At 40.1% G+C, this 16,016-nt stretch overlaps 1 long non-coding RNA gene across 1 annotated transcript; it reads right to left on the bottom strand.

Moving 5' to 3' along the window:
• Window positions 1-12,453: 12,453 nt before the first annotated feature.
• Window positions 12,454-15,617, bottom strand: LOC112643820 (uncharacterized). Its single transcript, XR_003125918.3, has 2 exons — window positions 15,320-15,617; window positions 12,454-12,879 (listed from the first exon to the last, which is right to left on the bottom strand). It is a non-coding gene; the product is annotated as an uncharacterized LOC112643820 (long non-coding RNA).
• Between the last annotated feature and the right edge of the window lie 399 nt (window positions 15,618-16,016).

Genomic DNA, 16,016 nt, shown 5'->3' with positions numbered 1-16,016 from the left:
CTGCCTTCAGCTCAGGTCATGGCCCATGGTCCTGAGATCAAGCCCCACATCAGGCTCCCTGCTTAGTGGAAATTTTGCTTCTCCCTCTCCTTCTGCCCCTCCCTGCCATCATGCTCTCTCTCTCTCACTTGCTCTCTCTCAAATAAATAAAATCTTAAAAAAAAAAGAAACTGCTCTTTTACCCAGAAATCCCACTTCTAGGCATGAAATTTATAGAAAAGAATTGAAATCAGAATTTCAAGAGATATTAGCACTTTCATAGTCATTACAGCACCATTCACAGTAGCCAAGATATGAAAAGAAGCTAAGTACCCATCGAAAAATGAATGGATAAATAAAATGTCGCACTTGTGGACATTATGCTAAGTGAAATAAGCTAGTCACAGAAAGACAAACACTGAATGACTTCACTTTTACAAGGTATCTAAAATTGTCAAATCCATAGAATCAAAGAGTGAAGTGATGGCTGTCAGTAGCTGAGTGGAAGGAGGAATGCGGAGTTGCTAATTACAGTAGAGTTCTAGAACTAGAACTAATGATAATGATACTGTATTGTATATTTGAAAGTTGCTAAGGGAGTAAATCTTAAAAGTTCTCATGATAAGAAAAGAAAATATTTGGTAATTCTATGTCTGGTGATGGATGTTAGCTAGACGTATTGTGATCATTTCATAATAAATGCAAACATTGAATCATTATGTTGTACTCATGAAACTAGTATGTTATTGGAAAATATACCTCAATTTATTAGGAAAGAATTTTGAGTCAGCTGAAGAAGAAGTTCTTTCTATTGTCTTTCAGAACATAGATTTTTTTCACTTCCTCTCTGATTTTCTGGCCAAATAGGTAAGCCCCAGTCCCTGTCATTTCCACAAGGATCAGGAGAGGAGGCTCATTCTATAGTCCAACCATGACAATCAGTATCTGAAACTGGCTGTTATGAAACATGGCCTAGACTGTGTATCATTTCCCCCAAGGAATTTTATCATTTGGGTTTGACATAATAAAATTCTTTTCCTCAAATTGGACATCCATATGCAGAAAAATGAAACTAGACCACTCTCTTGCACCTTACACAAAGATAAACTTAAAATGGATGAAAGATCTAAATGTGAGACAAGATTCCATCAAAATCCTAGAGAAGAACACAGGCAACACCCTTTTTGAACTTGGCCACAGCAACTTCTTGCAAGATACATCCACAAATGCAAAAGAAACAAAAGCAAAAATGAACTATTGGGACTTCATCAAAATAAGAAGCTTTTGCACAGCGAAAGAAACAGTCAACAAAACTAAAAGACAACCTACAGAATGGGAGAAGATATTTGCAAATGACGTATTAGATAAAGGGCTAGTTTCCAAGATCTATAAAGAACTTATTAAACTCAACAGCAAAGAAACAAACAATCCAGTCATGAAATGGGCAAAAGACATGAACAGAAATCTCACAGAGGAAGACCTACACATGGCCAACATGCACATGAGAAAATGCTCTGCATCACTTGCCATCAGGGAAATACAAATCAAAACCACAATGAGATACCACCTCACACCAGTGAGAATGGGGAAAATTAACAGGAAAGGAAACAACAAATGTTGAGAGGATGTGGAGAAAGGGGAGCCCTCCTGCACTGTTGGTGGGAATGTGAACTGGTGCAGCCACTCTGGAAAACTGTGTGGAGGTTCCTCAAAGAATTAAAAATAGATCTGCCCTATGACCCAGCAATTGCACTGCTGGGGATTTACCCCAAAGATACAGATGCAGTGAAATTCTGGGACACCTGCACCCCAATGTTCATAGCAGGAATGCCCACAATAGCCAAACTGTGGAAGGAGCCTTGGTGTCCATTGAAAGATGAATGGATAAAGAAGATGTGGTCTATGTGTACAATGGAAGATTCCTCAGCCATTAGAAACGACAAATACCCACCATTTGCTTTGACGTGGATGGAACTGGAGGGTATTATGCTGAGTGAAATAAGTCAATCGGAGAAGGACAAACATTTTATGGTCTCGTTCATTTGGGGAATATAAAAAATAGTGAAAGGGAATAAAGGGGAAAGGAGAAAAAATGAGTGGGAAATATCAGAAAGGGAGACAGAGCATGGAAGATTCCTGACTCTGGGAAACGAACTAGGGGTGGTGGAAGGAGAGGTGGACGGGGGGTGGGGGTGACTGGGTGACAGGAACTGAGGGGGGCACTTGATGGGATGAGCACTGGATGTTATTTTATATGTTGGCAAATTGAACACCAATAAAAAATAAATGTATAAAAAACAATTCCCTTCCTCTGCACGTATGGGTTTCTATTTCAACTTTTAATCGCTGGGTGGAGATTTTCTCTTCTTTCATCTAGAAGAGAAAAATAAAACACATATATCGGTCTGGGATTAAATTTCCCAGCAATCTAGGAAACTTTGAATTGAAAGCTACCCTGGCTGCCTTACTGCCTCTCCCAACAGCAAATGGACCATGATAATAAGTCATAAAGGAATAAAGTAGTCACCTTGAGATGTGTGAGAATTTTAAACTTTAAAGCAGCAAATGATATGAAATAAAGTCCTAAGCACTCACTTCATATCCTAAGAAACTGAGGTTGAGTCCAGAGACATATTTGATTTGTCCAAAGTCACATATTGAGTCAGGCCTAGAACCCAGATATTCCGTTCCTTTCATCTGGAACTTTTGTTTGCAAAAGTGCCCTACATATAAAAAGCTATATGGCAATGGACGAATGAGAAGAGCCATCTAGAGAAGGTTCTGGCCATATGGACCAAGAAATAGTTCTAGGGAAGAGATGAGCCTACCAGCAATGTCCAGATCAGAGAGGCAACCTGCCATCAGGGGGCACACAGCTGCCCACTTGGAAAAAAGTCTCTGTCAGCCTGACAAGTTACCAAAACGGTAAATCCCAAGCACAGTCTGTGTCACTAAAGACTATTTGTTTGAAGACCTTTTAGAATTTTAAGATGTTAAGCTACTTCCATTTGGAGCTGGTCAAGAAGGAGATAACCTTTGAAGACTCTCTCTCTCTCTTAAATAGCACAATAGTTATACATCATCCTCAATAGGATGGTAAGTGTGGCAGTCAGTATAAATGCCCAAGCTAGTTAGAGCAGAGTCCTATCAAAATAAGTATTTAGGCCCTGAAAATTAACACAAACCCCTCACACTATCATATTTTTAACAAAGAGTCACAATAATGTGACAGTATAGCATAAAGAAAAAGAAGACTATGGCTAGATTTAAAGGCAGTTTGACAGCCCAGCCGGCTTTTACTTTGGAAATCAGGGACCTGGGCCATAGAAATCTGAGAACTGGTCGAGTGAAATAAGGAAAATTCGGGAGAGTAGGTTGTACACCCAAAACTGACATAATATTGCTTGTCAAATATATTTCAATTAAAAAAGAAAAGAAAAAGAAAAACCAGAAGAGATTTAGAGCGTAAAATCCAATCTGTGTCACCAAAAGCAATTCTAACAATAGACAACTTTTTTTTCTTTTATCCAAATCATATAGTTGTCCCCTTTCCTCTTTTTTCATAAAAACTCCTTGTTTTCACCCCACAACGCAGATACTTTTCTGCGGGAATCCGTACTCCCCAAATGGCAACTCTTTAATCCCAAATAACTGCTCTTTTGCCTCTCATTGCAGCTCTTCATTTTCAGATTGATAGCTTCATAGGTAAACATAGGTAAAAAGAGCCATCTCTCTTCTCTCGAAGCCTCTGTCAATTCCTAGAGGATGTAACAGCACCACCCTGCCCAGAATGTGACCCAAACAATGATGACGTTTCACTGTGAAAGAATGAGACCTGTGTGCGGCAAAACATTGATCAGAGTTTGAAACCTTTTGAGAAATCAGGACCACTGCACAAACCTGCAGTGGTCCTGTGGGATAAATATTTGTTTTTTGCATAGAATAAGAGTTTTGGGTGTTTCTTTTTTTTTTTTTCTAAATAGTGTACAGTGTTGATCTAAAACCCAACAGTGTTTCTATGGAAGTTTCTTTGCCAACGTAAGAAAAAAAGAAAAAGAATTTGTAGAATAAATGGAATGAAAAGCACTCTTTCAACATAAGTGCTTAGTTTTCACATTTTTGGAGGAAGAGACGACCTATTCATATCCATATTCTCACTCTGGAACCAATTAACTAGTGTTAACTAAGCCAAACAGGATAACAATTACAAAAGAGTTATCATCACTGACCTGTGGTAGAAGCTGAGTTTTAATACGCCGTTTCCATCCGTCTGTTATTACTTAAGAGAAGACTCATTTGTGCTTTGACACAGAGAATTGAATACATTTTATTTTTAAAAGAACTGTTAACTGTTCCAAGTGGTTGGTTGAACTGACTTTTTCACTATCTTCCCATTGAAATCCTAAAGGAAAAGAAATTCGGGAAGTCAGAGCAAGAGGACTCCAAGCAATCTAGAAGCCATGCTATTGATGAATTTCATTTGGCGAGTGGTAAACTGCCCACTTGGAGAGTCAATGGACAGTTTTTAGAGAGATTTGAAACCAATTAAGCTCCAAGGTACAAGGAATGCAGACAAGTTGAGCCTGAAGCCGGGCAGGTGATGAAAGAAGGGCAAGGGTGTTACCCTTGCCCTACACACATGAAGTGGAAGTGCGTAGATGCTGATACAAGGCTCACAAGCTATCACTCCTGTCTTGCATCTGGCCCAGAAGTAAATGAGTAAATGAAACCAATAGCAGATATTTACTTAAAGGAAAAAACAAAAGCAAAACCAAACCTAGTGATACACATTTAAGCTGTGAAGAATATAATATAAGCGAGATAAGATTATATCACAGCCTGCCCTTGTTCAGCATCATTTAGGGAGTTTTAGCCAGGGAAGGAAGAACGAAGAAAGGAAGAAGGAGAAGGAAGGAGGGAAGGAGGAAGAGAGACAGAGGGAGGGGAGAAGGGAACCAATAGCATATAAATATGAAAAAGAAAGAATTAAGTTTGTGATGATTTACAAGTGATAAGATGGTTTGCCTAGGAAGTCAAAGATAATAAAAGAACCATTAGCACAGATGAAAGAGTTTAAATAGCCACTGTTTCCTAGAATCAAAATAGAAAAATTAAGACTTTCCTGTATTTGAGAGGGAAAAAAGATGAACCTAAAGAAAGAAATCAGAAGATTGACAAAATATGTGGCAATGGTGAAAGAACAGATAAATGAAGCATAGATAGATCAAAAATGACCCAAATATGTGAAATGATTGGGCGTAGGATAAAAGTAGTGCTTCAAAGCAGTTTGATCTTTCAATAAAGTGTTGGACTAAGTGACTAAAAATCAGAGTGGATCACTATCTCAGCAAAATTAATCACATACCAGTGCAAAAAAAAAAAATTTTCATGATTCCGAGAGTTTAAAGATATGTAATCACAGAAATACCAGAACAAATCCTAGTGAATAATCCCAACTTTAGAGACCCTTGAAGTTAATGTCACCAAAGGTAGAAAAACAATTATGATCTGGTCAAGATTATTTTTTCATTAAAAAAAATTAAATAAACATGAAACATGGAAGTAAAGTTGGAAAATGATGTGGAAAGCTATTGAAATCCAGGATTTATGGGCCGTTCTTAGTATGTTGGGGCTCTTTTCATTCCAAGTGAATTGAGACTCTGTCTGGTGCTCTCCACGTGATTCAAACAGAGGGAACAGTCCCAGAAAATTCAGGTACAGTCTTTCAGGTCTATATTTCTCAGCATTGGCCCAAATATGGTGCTGCTATAATCTTCCCAAAACACTTGGTCCAGGGGTCATGCAAGGAAGCCGCGTAAAATGTATTGTTTAGATAAACAATGATTTCGGGATTGTTATGAAGATCATTCCAGATCTAGTACGTCAGCTGTCAGGAGAAACCAGAGCACCAAAGGCACCTCTAGGCACCTGTGGTATTCACAAATTTCTAGGAGTATGTTTCTCTTTCTTTATGGTTTGGTTATTAATCATATAGTTAGGTGTACCCCAGAGGTCTGGCTTCATAAAGGTCAAGGTGTCCAAGAGCTGGTTCAGAAGAGAATTGGTGAAAGTTACTGGTAGCCTTTCATGGCACAGCAGTAAGGCTGAGAAAATCCTGTCAGAAGCCTGGTTATCGAGTTTCCTTCTTCACAGAATGTATTGGAAGAGCCCAAGAGGAGATGGATGGTGCACGACTGATAGAGTTGTATACGGATAACCTGGTTCCATGGACTAACTGTGGAAAAGAGGGGAGATAGACTCCCATATTTTTTAAGATTTTATTTATTTATTCATTTATTTATTTAGAGAGCACTCGTGAGCCCAAGATCAGCGGGATGGGCAGAGCAAAAGGGAGAACAGGGAGCCCAAAAACAATGACGCAGACCAACTGATCCCAGGACCCCAAGATCATGACCTGAGCTGGAAGGCAGCTGCTTAGCTGACTGAGTCACCCAGGTGCCCCCAAACTCCCATATTGAAAAATCTGTTTCTTTTTTATTAAGATTTTTTATTCATGAGAGACAGAGAGAGAGGCAGAGACACAGGCAGAGGGAGAAGCAGACTCCCTGCGGGGAGCCCGATGTGGGACTCGATCTCAGGACCCTGGATCATGTCCTGAGCCAAAGGCAGATGCTCAACCACTGAGCCACTCAGGTGTCCTGAACAATCTGTTTCTTTATCACACACTTAGAGTCTAGAGGAATGTGTAAAACAATCCTTGGATTCAGGTTTGAATCACATCTTCGACATCGATATATGCTTTTCTACTCTGTACAAACCCTGTGCCATCCCAAAGAGCTTGATACTTTGGGTTTGAAGACTACTCAACATAGATGCTACCCCTGTAATTATTAGAGAATAAGAAAACTTCCTCTCTGGATCCACTGACCATAATTCCATATGTCCCTCCATTCCTCTGCTTCCTCCCAAGTTCATGCCTCTTCTCCTGCCCTGGTACAAGTTGTCAAGTGTTCCATTTCACCAATTTCCAAGGACCTAGCATTATGGGTTTAGCTACAGGGGAGCAAGTAGGGACCAAAAGGTATAATTCCTAAGGGTTTTTATGTGAAAATTATCTCTGCCTCTTCCTCTGATTTACATTGCATTTTCTAAGGCTAACTTTCTATCCTAGATTTGCCTTACACTTGTTCCCAGAAAAAAAAAAAAAAGTTAGGTATGGGAAAAATGGACCGTAGCCTATTGCAAAAGCCCTAATCTCAGGCTCTGGGAGCAAGAACAACACTTCAGTAGGTAGACTGGTCTTTCCATTGTTCAATCTTCCACATCTTGGTAGAGGACAGTTAGAAAGGGCTCCAGGCACTTAATATGGAAGAAGAGATCAAGGGGGAGAATAAGGGGGGTTAGAAATGTCCATGCCTGCAAGAAGCATGGCGGATGTTCACAAAAGTATAGGTTGCAAGTTTTCCTGAATCTGGGGGTCCTGTGGTTTCCAACAGGAAGCAGTATAGCAGAAAATATGGGAAGTGGATGTGACAAACAAGGCAACTTTGTGAGGTCTCTGATGCAAAGATCCACAGGGAAGTTCTTATCAGTATCAGGGCCCTCATCTAAAGACGCTCACCAGTAGAGTCTACTCACTTGGGACGGTCCTACACAGAGGGGACACCAAGGCCACATTGTATAAGACACTTGGTTCATAAAATGGATTAGGACACAGCCTTTCCCTACCCTATCTGCCCATTTCAAATTACCCTACAGAGGTTCTGAGGAAAGAGCCCAATGTGGTTCCCATCATAAACCTAACTCAGCTAAAGCCTGGGGTCCTGTCAGGATTGTCAGTGAGCCCAATAAATCTTTCCTTTTAAATATCGGCTTTCTTGAGAGGAGTCAGAGGCAGTTGAGTTTCTAAATCTTCAGCTCAGCTAAGAGAAAGAACCAGGCACAGGTGACCTGGGCAAGGACAATGCCATTGCCCCGGGGCTTGGAGGAAGACCCCGATCCCGTGATGAGGATGAGCACATGCTCCCGGGCTCTTCAGTACACCTGCTTAGGTCGATTATGTGCCAGACACTCTACCAGACATTTTGATATAAAATATTTGAGTGTGTGTATGTTTTCCGAATTTTAACTTTCCCAAGATTAGAACTGAGACTTGAATCAACATCCACATGACTCCCAACTACGCGGCCTTGATCCCCAGGCTCGTGGCCTCTCGGTGTGCGGTGCTGGGGCTCCTTAGGCAGCTGGTCTCCATTAACCACTCAATTCTTCAACATTTGCTAGCTGCCTACCATGAACTAATCAAAAAAGGCGGTCGGTTCAGGGGACTCTCCAGCTTCTGTGAAGAAAGGCAGGTTCTATCCCCAAGGAAAATGAATGGAATAAGATAACTCTTGGGCAGGCCACTCTGCGAGGCTGCACATTCCTCCAAGACTAGTTCTGGTGTTTGGGTTTGTTTGGGGTTTTTTCTGGTTTTTGTTTTGTTTTGTTTTTTGTTTTGTTTGTTTGTTTGTTTGTTTTTTAAGATTTATTTATTTTAGAGAGGCGAGAGAGAGACCAAGATAAAGAGGACAGAGAATCCTAAACAGGCTCACAGCTGAGCACGGAGCCCGATGGGGGGCATCATCCTACCACTCGGAAATCATGACCCGAAGGGAAACCAGGATTTGGACGCTCCACCAACTGCACCACCAGGAGCCCCTATTTGTTTTTTAATGTGGATGCTACCTCGAATAGAAGAAATGTATGGATCAATAGTACGGAATTTCAAAACCTCAAGCACCTGAGACCCCAATTTTAGAGAAGCAGAAAGGCCTCCTCCCTCTCCTTGGAATCTCCCCATAGAGGTGTAGGGGCCTGGTTCACTTGGCAGCACTTCTATGTCAAGGTTCTCCTTCCTCGTGGAGCTGCCTCCCCTTGCAGTTAGGCCGCAGGGTTTGAAGGGGAGCAGAGACGTTGTTCCAGATCTGATCTCCAAGCCCCCGCACCTCCTGTATATTAACTAGGCCAGGATTGAGCCCCAGACTAAGGCTGGGGCGCTCCGGCACTGTGGCCTCTTTGCCTCGGCTGAATCCATCAAGGGTAGAGCTATGACCTAAGAAGAGTAGCTCGGTATCCTTCCTGGGGCTTTTATCCAATTAGAATTAGGAAAAGCCAGCCAGTGCCTTTGGTAGAAGGAGCAGCAACATGTGGGAGACAGGGCAAAAAAACAAAAACAAAACAAAGCTTCTAATAGGGAAGAAAATGAAGCCGGAAAACAGAGAAGCAGAGACAAGAGGCTGGCACAGAGAGCCCTGGCTGTGCTCACGGCCCCAGGGCTGGTGAACAACTCTCCTTTCATCGCGTTGGACAAGGCGTCCTTCCACTAGCTCCCCCTTTTTGCTCCAGCTAGTTGGATTTGGATTATCATCACTTTAGCCAAAGGAACTCTTTGCTAATCTAGGCTGTTGCTCATTCCATCAAAAGTGTAGCTGAGGTCGTTACCCCATTGTTTGGGTACCCCACATAGACTCACACTATGTGGGTGTAATGCCAAAAGGGAGCCCAAACGGTAAAACAAGGAGTGAATAGGTTTGAAGCTTATGGTTCATTAGAACTAATTAGAATGCTGAAGGGATGCACACCCCTAGAAATGCCAGGCACGTTGCAGATGGGTGCGTGGCTTCAGGTCCCAGCATGCAAGGCTAAGCACCCCAAACATTCTGCTCCTTGGAATTCCATAAGTTTTAGAGATTAGGTGGGTGGTGTGACTTTATTTCATTAATTTGTAAAGGTTCTGATTTCAGTCTCTGTTCACCAATTAATTAAATACATATTTCTCAGATCCACTCACTCAGAAACTCAGGACTAAAAGGATTTCAGGAGATGAGGTTCTGGTGCGAAATCCTAAAACAATAAACCAATTCAGAATCACTCCTCCTGTGATTCTCTCTCTCTCTCTCCTTCCTTTGTTTTGACTGAAATCATACAGGATCTTGAGATTCCATCAGACCAACGTGCGGCCTACGGAAGCGGAGTCCGAACGTAAGGACATGACTGGGGCGTAGGAGCAGAGAGGAACGGGGGGCTCACTTATTAGTTCTATGCCTCCTTTAAATGCAGAAAGAACATACTCTACACTAATTAGGAGCAGTACAGAATCATTCCTGTACTAATGAGTCTACAGATCAAATTGCAGCCAGCTGATACATGTAGGAATAATATAGGACATACAAAATAAAAGCACGGTTTGAAAAACACAGTTTTATTACTGAAAAACTTTCTATTCATTCACCTTTCTCTGCATCTTTGCAATGAAGTGTATTATGGGTCCAAAATGATTCTTTTTTTTTTTTTTTTTTGAATTCTCAGTTGGGCAGAGCTGGCCCCCATCCTGCACGCATCAGTGTCACTTCTCACAGACAAGTGTGACTTCCTAACTGCTCCCTCTGTGGCTGTGGCCCCAGTACTTTCCACTTTTCCAAAGATCACCATATTAGAGGCATCTAAGGGATGCTACTCCCTCCACCCACTATAGTTAATTAATTTACTTTTTGTCCTATTCCATTTTATTACTTTTGCTTTATTTGCGTAAGTATTTTCCTGAACTATGTACTGGTGATCAGATGGGACAGTGACAATGCCTTGCTTACTCTGATTTTGTCTTCTGAAATGTGTTATGCACTTTGTCAGGTGATTTCCACTCTTTTTTTCCAGTATCCATAGCATATGCCTATAGTTGTCCTATTAAAACAAATCTCTATGTAGCATTTGAAACCTCCATCGATTCTTTTTTATTTATTGAAACTTTCAGGGTTTTTTTTTTTTTTTTCATTTAGCCAATCAAATAAGACGATATTTGAGTGCTTACTAAAACTTCTGGCCTGGGTCCTGGGGATGCAGCTATGATAGAAAATAAAGCTGTGCCATCATAGAGCTCCCACACTGGTTCAGGAAGGCAGATAAGAAACAAAGAAAGTAACACAGCGTGTGATGGGTGGAGATAAGTGATGATGAAGGGAAAAAAAATACTGCAGCATAAAAAGGATAGAGAGTGTTGAGTGGGCGCAAAAATATACAAAAAGTCCAAGAATATCCTGACAAGTCAGAGAAGGTGACATTGGAAAAGGACCAGTAGGAGGTGGAGAGGTGACACAGGCAGTGACTCGGGGGAAGAGCATTTTATTTTTTTTTTCACACAAAGGAAACAATGCTCCAAAAATCTTGCATCCCGGGTGTGCTTTAATGTTTGAGGAAGAGCAAAGGAGGCCAGTGTGGAAGGGGGGAGCCGGAGGAGAGCCGGGCGGAGGCAGTGAGGGACCCAGATCTTGTCAGTGGTGTGAGCACACACATGTGTGGAAATGCTGTGGGTTTTGCCCTGGGAGAGGTAGCAAGCCACTTTAGGTTTGAGCAGAGCAGAAACATGATCTGACTTATAATTGGAAGGATCCCTCGGGCCATGATGTGGACACCACTTACATCAGAAAGAGAGCAAGGGATGAGCCCTGGGTGTTATGCTATATGTTGGCAAATTGAACTTCAATAAATTAAAAAGAGAGAGAGAGAGAGAGAGGGTAGGAGCATTTCTTTTCCAACAGTTAGTGGGTAGATGTGGCTGCGGGTGAGGTCCTAAGGACAACCTGCCCATGAAACTTTGATTTCAGGCCTGGAAGTCACCCCCTCCTGAAAGCCAGCACCAGGACAAGCTGGAGCCCCCAAGTCTACATTACCAAGTCTGCAGCAGAGTGGGGATCTGCATGTGAGCGCTTCAAACTGCAGTCGGTGGCAGCACACGCGCACCAAGACACAAAGCAGGTGGGTGTCCTACTCTATGTGCCAGTTCTGCTGTAGGAGCTTTAAAGATTTTAGTCGACCATCAGTATTTCATTTTAAAATGTTCTGGGTTGAACAACTGCACCCCGATGTTCATAGCAGCAATGTCCACAATAGCCACACTGTGGAAGGAGCCTCGGTGTCCATCGAAAGATGAATGGATAGAGAAGCTGTGGTCTGCGTATACGTGGAATATTCCTCAGCCATTAGAAACGACAAATACCCACCATTTGCTTCGACCTGGGTGGAACTGGAGGGTATGATGCTGAGTGAAATAAGTCAATTGGAGAAGGACAAACATTACATGGTCTCATTCATTTGGGGAATATAAAAAATAGTGAAAGGGAATAAAGTGGAAAGGAGCAAAAATGAGTGGGAAATATCAGAAAGGGAGACAGAACATGAGAGACTCCTAACTCTGGGAAACAAACAAGGGGTGGTGGAAAGGGAGGTGGGTGGGGGGTGGGGGTGACTGGGTGATGGGCAATGAGGGGGGGCACTTGAGGAGATGAGCACTGGGTGTTATGCTATATGTTGGCAAATTGAACACCAATAAAAAATAAACTAAAAATAAATAAATAAATAAATAAATAAATAAATAAATAAATAAATAAATAAATAAAATGTTCTGGGTTTTGGTTATAAATCAGCAAGACATATTGCTCTAAGTTGCACAAAATTAAGCTACGTAAAAGAACAACAAACGAGCCGAATACATTTAATTTCTGCTTATTGATTTCACGGGGATTTATAATAGCCTGGTGTCATTTTCTTTAGATCCTAAACATATTAAGTATTGATAAGCCTAAAAATCAAGAATTATTAATCGAGCAAGATAATCATAGCATTAATTTGAGTTTAAAGTTAGAATGCAAGGATAAAAATCCGCACTAATGAGCATAAATCGAAAATATCAGAAGCGAAGAAACTGTATGATCATGCTCAGATTACAATTTTGAAATTACCATTGCTCAACAAATTAGAATTGTTCATTTTTAGTTCATTAAATGGGAACACCCCGAAATGCTGGATTAAAGATTTCAAGGATTATTTGAGAAAGCACTAGAACTTGCTTCCTTACAAAATGTGTCTTCATTAAAGTTTCCTATATGGTCTGTGAAAATGAACCTGGAAAAGATAAAATTATTACATGTAAATTCAAATTAATACACAGTTGTTAAAATGTTTATTTTTCAACCAAATTCTATGTATTTTGCATATAAAATTATATGTTCATTACATGATACTTCTACATAAGAAGTTTTTACATTTAAATTTTATTGACCAATTCCTCACATAAAAATCAGTAACAGGGATCCCTGGGTGGCTCAGCCTGCCTTCGGCTCAGGTCTTGACCCTGGGGTCCTGGGATTGAGGCCCGCATGGGGCTCCCTGCTCGGAGCCTGCTTCTCCCCCTGCCTGTGTCTCTGTCTCCCTCTCTCTCTGTGTCTCTCATGAATAAATAAATAAAATCTTTAAAAAAAAATCAGTAATAAATATAAGTAATCAGAAAACTAGGAAAAGTGCATAAACACACTGAAAGAATCATAAATTCATACAACAGTGAAGTAGCATTTTCTACATAAGGAGCTAACATAAGTTATAGAGTTTGCTGTGACAGTGGTTTAGAGAAAACAGAAACCTTAATTCAGTTTTATGACAAAAATATAAACCCCTGAAAACTATTTTAAGTATCATTTGGCAATATATGACTCGTTGACTTTAATTCATTTCCTCTCTACAAATTTATTTGTAAAATCATAAATTTTGCCTGAAAAACATTCCTAAGATGCCATTGTTGCCTTATTGCCAATAGCTTATAACAGAAAATAATGCTTACAGTTATAGTAAATTTATTAAATGACATACTACATATCCTTTAAGCAGAATGCTTCAGATCAATATATCCTAACATCAAAGAATTTCAAGAAAATTTTCCAGTAAAAAAATAAAACAGTGAGGAGCAGTCAGCATGATCTCATTTGTGCAAAGAACACGGGTTTTATTTATTCATTTATTTACACTGTTTTATGTACAAATTCCGGAAATTTGCACCACTTGAAAAAAATTGAATGAGGGGCCAAGAGATATAAATGAAGAGAGGTGGGGAAGAAGGCTTTAATTTTAATTTACTATGTTGTGGGCAGCCCTGGTGGCTCAGAGGTTTAGCGCCGCCTTTGGCCCGGGGTGTGATCCTGGAGACCCTGGGATCGAGTCCCACGTTGGGCTCCCTGCATGGAATCTGCTTTTTCCTCTGCCTGTGTGTGTGTGTGTGTGTGTGTATGTGTGTGTGTGTCTAATAAGTAAATAAAATAAAATCTTAAAAAAAATTTTACTATGTTGATACACTGAGGCTTTTTAAGGTTGAATATATTAAATATGCTTTAAGATAAATCAGTAGAAGTCACAGCAATTAAAATGCCTTTAAAATAAAGGGGAAAATGAGTTTTTAAGATGATTTTTCATGAGAAATATTTCAGGTTAGATCTGTTAATGTACAGGAGGTGAGGGTTTGAAAGTGTCCAGAATGCTTGGCCCCAGGTCTACTTCTGTTTTCTTCCCACACTCTTTGGGGATGGGAAGATAATGCTTAATTTCCATATTGAGCCATCCCTCTCACCAGTGTTCACTCCTTTCCACGGAGACAGAGTATGTTTCCTGATCTGTGGGCGAGAGCCTTGGGTGCATGTTTTTCCTCTGGCTACAGCTAATCTGTTATAAAGTCCCGAGACCCAAGCTATCTTCTATTTAATATTTTTCTCTTCTATTTAAACTAGTGAGCAAGTTACGCTAGTTTGCAATCTTCAGATTTGATTAATGCTGAGTCAGTCAACACATTCCAAGAGAAAGCAAAGGGCTGACACTAGATTTCAGACTTTTCTAGAAAATACATTTCAGTATGTAAGAGGATGGTGTGTTCAGGAGAAGGGCATGGGCTTTAAAATAATACACCAGGGTGCAAATTTCTTATTTACCAGCTGGTGAATTATTTAAACTTATAAAACCCGCTTCTTTATTAGTAAGAGATTGGCAATAACTCTTTTTTTTTTACACCAAAGAAAAATTTTTATTAAAGTATTGATTACTGGTTATTTAAAAATGCATGGAAAGAGACAAACGTATCAAGGCATTATCATACAACTGCTTTCTAAACCCAATACTTTTGAAATAGAAAACAATGATCATGACTCCCCAAACATCAGTTTACTGAAACACGTTGATTTTTAAGTTGGTCTAAAACTCTAGTCACTGTTTTTGCTAAAATGTCACTAGGTTTTTCAGTTTCATCTATCATTAAAACTTTGTTTTTTAACAGGTTTACTTCTCAAAGTAGTAGGTAGTTATTTCTTGGGAGTTAATGTCAGCAACTACGAGACGCTTCTCTAAGTTAAGAAGTCACTACAATTGCAGCTTTGGAAATAGTTACCACTTGGGCTTGCCTACACGGAGACTCATGCATTGAAAGGCAAATGTTAATAGGCAAACTATGGGGATTGGGAACACGAGGACTCTCAAAGAAAAGATGTGTTCTTTTACAGTGGACCTGCTAAAAAAGACTATTACTTACTTTGGTACTGTTGCTGGAGAAGCCGTTTCCGCCAGACCACAGAGTGGCTGTATAATTGTTCATTTTATTTCCTTTTCTAAAAATGTCAGACTTTAACAATTTGGTTGATCAACCTAATAAGCAGAGGCTTTTAAATTACCATATATTTTAACTGCCTGAAATAAATTATTTTCCTAACTAGTTTAGCAGCCTTGTACCTGGAAAGGCAGCAAAATCCACTTTGTTCTAGAATTAGAAGGTGGACTCTTAGCATAAAGCCCTCAAGGTTCATCCATGAACCATGGCAACTGATAGGATTTTATTTTTTTATGGCTGATAAGATTCCATTTTATACATATTGATACCTATGTATGTATATATATGTATATATCACATTTTCCTCACCCATTCATCCACTGATGGATGCTCACATCGCTTCCATTCCTTAGCTATCGTAAATACTGCTGCATTGAACATGGGGCTGCAAATATCTTTCTGAGATAGTGACCTAATTCCCTTCAGAAAAAATACTCAGAAGTGGAATTATGGGATCATATGGTAGTTTTATTTTTAATTTTTTGAGAAAATTTTATACTATTTTTCATACTTGCAACACCAATCTACTTCCCCACCAGCAGTGCCTAAGGGTTCTTTTTTCTCCACATTCTTATTAACACTTGTTACTGCTTGTCTTTTTTAATAATTGCCATTCTAACAG

Source organism: Canis lupus, chromosome 1 (genome assembly GCF_003254725.2).
Source record: "Canis lupus dingo isolate Sandy chromosome 1, ASM325472v2, whole genome shotgun sequence".
In the NCBI taxonomy this organism is placed as follows: Eukaryota; Metazoa; Chordata; class Mammalia; order Carnivora; family Canidae; genus Canis; species Canis lupus.
Note: the sequence above shows the minus strand (reverse complement) of the source record. Positions and strands in the feature narration are given on the sequence as shown.